Here is a 7,544-nt window from a genome sequence, read left to right on the forward strand (position 1 = left end):
TGTGTCTTCTTCTCTTTCTAATGAGGAGATGGAAAAATTGTTAAGGGTGTTGAGAACTCATAAGTTGGCAATTGGATGGACGTTGGCAGATATTCAGGGGATAAGTCCATCCACAGTTATGCACAAGATCTTGATGGAGGATGACAGTAAGCCCTCTATTGAAGCACAACGTCGATTGAATCCAGCAATGAAAGAGGTGGTAAGGAAGGAGATCTTGAAGTGGTTAGATGCTGGGGTGATCTATCCTATTTCAGACATTAGTTGGGTGAGTCCAGTTCAGGTAGTCCCTAAGAAAGGAGGGATTACAGTGGTGAAGAATGACAATAACGAACTTATCCCGACGCGTACCGTAACTGGTTGGAGGATTTGTATAGATTATCGTAAACTGAATAAAGCAACCAGAAAAGATCACTTTCCATTGCCGTTCCTTGATCAGATGTTAGATAGATTGGTTGGACACCAGTATTACTGTTTTCTGGATGGCTATTCAGGGTACCATCAAATAGCCATTGCTCCTGAGGATCAAGAAAAGACGACATTCACCTGCCCATATGGTACTTTTGCATTCCGTCGTATGCCGTTTGGTCTGTGCAATGCCCCTGCCACTTTTCAACGGTGTATGATGGCTATCTTCTCTGATATGGTGGAGCGGAGCATTGAGATCTTTATGGATGATTTCTCTGTGATGGGGTCTTCTTTTGACAATTGTTTGACGAATTTGGAGGCTGTGCTGAGAAGATGTGAAGAGGCGAATCTAGTCTTGAATTGGGAAAAATGCCATTTCATGGTAAATGAAGGCATAGTACTTGGGCATAAGGTGTCTAAGAATGGTATTGAGGTCGATAGGGCTAAGATTGCTACTATTGAGAATTTGCCTCCTCCAGTTTCAGTTAAGGGAGTGAGAAGTTTCCTTGGTCATGAGGGGTTTTACAGAAGATTTATAAAGGACTTCTCCAGGATTTCTAAGCCACTCTCGGCTTTGTTGATGAATGGGGTGTCATTTGAGTTTGATGAGAAGTGTCTTGAAGCTTTCAGGATACTAAAGCAGAAGTTGGTGTCGACACCTATAGTAATTTCACCGGATTGGGACCAGCCGTTTGAGTTAATGTGCGACGCAAGTGATTTTGCAGTGGGTGCGGTTCTGGGGCAGCGTGTTGACAAAGTATTTCGGACTATTTATTATGCCAGCAGAACACTAAATGGCGCTCAGTTGAATTATGCCACCACTGAGAAAGAGCTTCTTGCCATTGTCTATGCATTCGACAAATTCAGGCCGTATTTGATGGGGAACAAAGTTATTGTGTATACTGATCATTCCGCAATCAGGCATCTTATTGCTAAGAAAGATGCTAAACCTAGACTTATTCGTTGGGTGCTTCTTTTACAAGAGTTTGATATGGAGGTTCGGGATAAGAAGGGTATAGAGAATTTGGTGGCGGATCACTTATCAAGACTTGAGTAGGGGGATAAGTCGGAACTTGCTGCAGGAGAGATTAATGAGAGTTTCCCAGATGAGCAATTATTTGCAGTGGAGGATGAGTTGGTGCCATGGTTTGCGGATTATGTGAATTATTTGGCAGCCAACGTAGTGCCACCGGAATTTGTTGGGCAGAGACTGAAAAAGTTTTATCATGATGTGAAGAAATACTACTGGGATGATCCTTTCTTATTTAAACAAGGTCCGGATTTGATTATCAGAAGATGTGTGCCAGAAAGAGAAATGAAGGACATCTTGTTTCATTGCCATGCATCGCCGACTGGTGGACATTTTGGGGGAGCAAGGACTGCTGCAAAGGTCCTTGAATGTGGATTTTATTGGCCTACTCTGTATAAAGACAGTTATGACTATGTGAAACGGTGTGATCGTTGTCAAAGGGTAGGTAATATCTCAAGACGTCATGAAATGCCTCTCACTAATATATTGGAGGTTGAATTATTCGATGTTTGGGGTATTGACTTTATGGGACCCTATCCACTGTCGTTCGGTAATTTGTATATTTTATTGGCGGTGGATTATGTAAGTAAGTGGGTTGAAGCAGTTGCTACTTCAACTAATGATGCTCAGGTGGTAGTCAAGTTTTTGAAAAAGAATATTTTCTCTCGTTTTGGCACACCTCGAGCAATTATAAGTGATGAAGGGACTCATTTCGCCAATAAGATTTTTTATTCCTTAATGGAGAAATATGGAATTAAACACAAGATGGCATTGAGATATCATCCGTAGTCAAATGGGCAAGCGGAAGTGTCAAATAGGGAGATTAAGCTGATTTTAGAGAAGACGGTGCACGTTAATAGAAAAGATTGGTCGAATAAGCTTGATGATGCGTTATGGGCTTATCGGACAGCTTTTAAAACACCAATTGGTACCTCTCCCTACCGTCTTGTATATGGTAAAGCTTGTCACTTGCCATTTGAATTGGAACATAGGGCACAGTGGGCGTTAAAGAAGTTGAATTTCAATCCGGCCGCTTCGAAAGCATTAAGGCTAGCTCAACTGAATGAGTTAGATGAATTGCGTCATGATTCCTACGAGAATGCAAGAATCTACAAAGAGAAGACAAAGAAATGGCATGACAATAATATTGTCAATCGGACTTTTCAAGTGGGCGATAAGGTGCTGCTATTCAATTCCCGTCTCAAGTTATTTCCGGGAAAATTAAAGTCTCGATGGTCGGGGCCATTCAATGTTACAAAAGTTTTTCCATATGGGGCTTTGGAGATTCAACAAGGTGATTCTTCGCCGTTTAAAGTTAATGGACAGCGGGTGAAGCATTACTATGGAGGAGAAATTGAGACGAAGGTCAATATTACTCTGGTGGATTCTTGAAGGAAAGGAAAGCAGCGTCTGGCTAAATGACGTTAACGACAGCGCTTTTGAGAGGCACCTCATTATTTTGTAATTTATTTTTGTTTTCGTTTTCGTTTGACATTATTATTTTTAATTTCTTTTAGTTTAGTAGAACCGTGAAAAACGTGAAAAAAAAAATTGTTGAAAAAAAAAAGTTGATGAATTTGAACAGTGTTCGGGCGATATATCGCCTGGACAACCGATTTGGAGGGGATTTTTGGTTTTAAAGCTGGAAATTTTTTCAGTCCCAGGAGATATATCGCCTATCAATGGCGATATATCGGCATCAGTGAAGGAGGAGGCGACATATCGGTGGTGCAAGTGGCGAAATATCGCCGTGGAAGTCAGAGACGGCGTTTTGGTATACTGCCTGTGGCGAGATATCGCCACTTAGAGGCGATATATCGGCTAGAGGAAATGGGGCTGCGCTATATCGGGGATGGTCGAGGCGAAGTATCGGCATGCAAATCAGATTCGGCATAGAGCTTGTGGCGATATATCGCCACATATAGGCGATATATCGCCTGGTTGAGTTTTCTGAAGAAAAAAAATGGTCACGTGGGGAGCACATGACCCGTTTCTCTCAGTTTATATCAGCATAAACCCCAATCCGAGCCTCTTCCAGAACCGAAACATTACAATTATTTCTCTCTTTCAAACCTTCCCAAATTTTCCTCTCAAGCACTACACTCTCTCAATCATCTCCATAAAGCACTCAAGGGGCCGATTATTGACGTGATTCACCACCGTTCTGTCATCATCTTTCCATATTCAAGGTACACTTTTGAGTTTTTTGTGTGTTTGATGGTCTATTGAGGAAATTTGAAGAAGTTGATGTTATTTTGGGGCATTGGACGAAATTTTGAGAATCTATTGGGAGATTGGCTTTTGTTTACTATTTTTATCATTGTGGGAGCATATTCTATACAGTTGGGGAAGATTGTGGGTTGTTTGAGTATTGTAGGCCAATTTTTCTTGATCGCACACTAAGTGTTCGACAAAATTACTCAGTGAACGGTTTTGGACTATTTTGGATATTCTAGTGTGTTTTTGAGTTGATTTTGGGTTCTCAGTGTGTTCAGAGACTATTCCCTGTGTTTTTGTGATTCAATTACTCTATGGCTCCCAAGAAAGCAAAAACCATGTCTACCGTCCAAAGAGCCAATGTCAATATTGCCCATACCTTTGTTAATCCCACTGCGCAAAATAAATTCAAGGAATGGATAGTAAAGAATAAAACAGTGATAGTAGAGTCTCACTTTAGGCCCAGTGAGTTGGATGGAATACTCCCACAGATGATTATCAATCGGAATTGGAAGCAATTGTGTGAGCCAAAGTTTTTGGCCAATATTAGTTTGGTAAGGGAGTTTTATGCCAACGCTTTTGTCGAGCGGGATGATCACACAGTGTTGGTTTGGGGTAAGAAGGTGTGCTATTCTCCGCAAGAAATCAATAGGTTCTACGGCCTAAATGAACCTTGGGATGATGATTATCGCGCAAGGGCCGCAGAAAAGGACTATGATTTGCTCCTAAGGGAAATGACGAAGCCTGGTTCCACTTACAAAATGGGGAGTGACATGATTACTCCAAGATCAATCCGGGCTACATGTTTGAGTCCATATGGGAGGTTGTGGAATAGGTTTGTCATCAGTACTCTCATGCCTTCCACTCAACAAATGGAGGTGACCACTGAACGTCTTTACTTGCTCTATTGTATCTGTTCGGGCAAGTCGATTAATGTTGGGCGGCTTATTGCTGAGAGTATCAGTTACATAGCGCGAGGGGCCACATCTGGTGGTCATGGGCATGCTTCATTAATTACCAGTCTCTGTAAGGATCAAGGCGTCCCAATGAACATTAATGAAGTATGTGAACAGTCTCCAATCATTAGTCATCAATCGGTGTTACATCAGGATGAGAATTATGGGGGTGTTCCTCGACCCACTGGTTTGGGATACGAGCCTGTTGATCTGAGTCTGCTGTCCTTGCCACCGACCGATGAGCAACCTGAATCCACTAGGCCGAAGAGAAAGGGGCGGAAACCATCTACTTCTAGAGCTACTGAAGGCTCTAGTTCTCGACAGTATAGCAGCATGCAACAAGACATTGAGGAGTTGAAGAGACAACAACAGCTGTTGTTGCATGGTCAGGCGGACATTCGAGATCGTCAATTCCACATGACGAATTACATGGCCGATTTTTGTGGGGCATTTGCGCGCTATACGGGCTTCAATGATTTTCCCCAATGCCCTCCAGAATTGCGCCAGCCATATCAGCCGCCTCCAGATTCAAATGATGAAGAGTAACTGTTCGGTTGTCAGGTTTTTTTTTCTAGTTATTTTATTTATTTATTTATTTTTTTTAGTTCAGGTCCTTTGGATTTTATGAAACAGTGAGGGCACTGTTTATTTTAAGTTTGGGGGACTATTTACTTTTCTTTTGATTTTTTTATTTCTATTTTTAATGTTGGATGACTGTACGAAACTGTTATTGACTAAGACAGGTGGGCTTCAATGATGATATATGCTAATTCCTTGATGTTGTTAGACTGATGCTTTGGATATGTAGACTGTGTGCTTAACCTGTTGGTAATTGATCTGAGTATTGTCATTTGTGTAGTATATGTGTTTTATTTAATTTATGCTTTACATTATATAAGTTTATAAGTATTGTGGGAATTGGTATGCATGGTGGATGTTGAAATAAGCTAGAACTTGCTCAGTTGATTTGTTGAGACGAAATGCTAAATGAAGTATTGAGTAGGGATGATTTAGGCAATTTTCTTTGTAAACGTTTGAGCCTTTCTAGCTAACCCATAAAAATTTATCCTTAGTTACCATTTTTGAGCCTAAAGCTTTGGTTTTTGTTATCGATTATACTATTGAGCCTAAATTTCCTAACTTCATCATTTTTCCTTTTCCTTTGTTATCATAAGCATATAAATTGTGGGAAAGTAGAATGGAAAATAGTGAGGTATTGATATGATTTGAATGTAGTATGGTTGTACAAAAAAAAGAAGAGAGAGAGAGAAGTTTTTGAGATTATGAAAAAAAAAAATAAACAAATCACTTTGTCACACTCCTTGATTGTATATATATAGAAAATATTAAGTTTGGGGGAGTGTGACTTGAAAAAAAAAAAAAGTGATAAGTATAGAAAAAATGATACAAAAAGAAAATAAGAAAATGATGAAAGTGTTGTAATCTCTCTCTCTCTCTCTAATTGTATAAAAGGGTGATTTTCGGTGTGGTGAAGAGAAAGTTGGCTAGTTTTGAGGTTTATATGCTTATGGTAATTCTGAGCCTAAATGACTATTTATCTACCTTTACCTAAGCCTATTGTTATGAGCCTATAAAAGTCCTTTTGATCTACTTGATACAGATTTTATATTAGTGGAGACAAGTTAATTGAGCAAGCTTATGGTGAATTTTGATGGGTTTGTGGTATGAATGAATGTTGATACTTGTAAAATTATGTTTTGTATGGTATTTGTTAAATGAAATATGTATTTGCATGAATGACAGTATTTGGAGAAATTATTGATATGTTGAAATTCTAGTCACATGATCTGAAGCATTGGTTGAGCGATTGAAGAGGAATTGGAATTTTTGAGAAAAATTATGCCCCTTGTCTAAGTCTAAATTTTTTTTTTTTCTGTGAAGTTAAGTCATCCAATAGTTTTTTTTTAGTTGGATTGTTTCTTTGTTCTTTCTTTTGTTTGCTTGAGGACAAGCAATCAGTCAAGTTTGGGGGTGTGATAAGCGTATAAAATATACGCTTATTAATAACATTTTCAGATTGATTTGGTTGTTTTTCTCAAGAGAAAGTTTCTATTTAATCTGTTTGGTGAACTTGTGCAGTTTGTCGTTATAATTCTGATTTGTTCGAGAATTTGGATAAATGTTGGTTTTAGTAGCCGAATATTGGCCAATATGTGGAAATGTTGTACAGGCGATATATCGCCTGTCTTGGGCGATATATCGGCATAAGAAGGAATTCCAAATTTCGTTTTTGCAGAAACGACATCAGAAACTCGCGTTTTCATCGAGAGAATTCGCCAAGCGATATATCGCCTGTCTTGGGCGATATATCGGCACGAGGGCATTTTTGGAAATTTTCATGGAAATTCGTAGGTTTTTGGATTTTTGTAAAAAGAATAAAAAGAAGATCTGAAAGGAAAAGAGGGAGGAGGCATTCTGATGGCAAAGGGAAAGAAACAGAGAAGAATCCACGTTTATTTCGTTTGTGTTTATTTTTATGCTTTTGAATTTTAGATTGGATGATGAAGTTTAATATTATGAACTAAATTCGTATTTAGAGTATTTTAATGTAGTCACTGGATATTCTATTCGTCTTTAATGCAATTTCTATGAATCTTTGAATTTATGGTTATCTATTGTTCTTATGTTTAATGCTTGTAATTAATTGGCCATATGTTGCATGATTATTGGTTTTAATTCAATATCTGAAAAGTGAGAATTGGAATAGCTTTAGACAATAGACATAGATTTCAATTTAGAACGAAAGTATCAAATTGGTTTGTGTAGCAATTAGGTTTTTGTTCTTAATGCGGTTTATGTGTAGAATTTATCACAGACATGTAGAAAATTCGCAGGTAAACTGAATATTTTATATCTTGAGAGAGAATAGAATTGTCATTAGTAAACTTGCTATAACCATAGATCAAAGAAACATA

Source organism: Humulus lupulus, chromosome 8, assembly GCF_963169125.1.
Source record: "Humulus lupulus chromosome 8, drHumLupu1.1, whole genome shotgun sequence".
Classification (NCBI taxonomy): domain Eukaryota; kingdom Viridiplantae; phylum Streptophyta; class Magnoliopsida; order Rosales; family Cannabaceae; genus Humulus; species Humulus lupulus.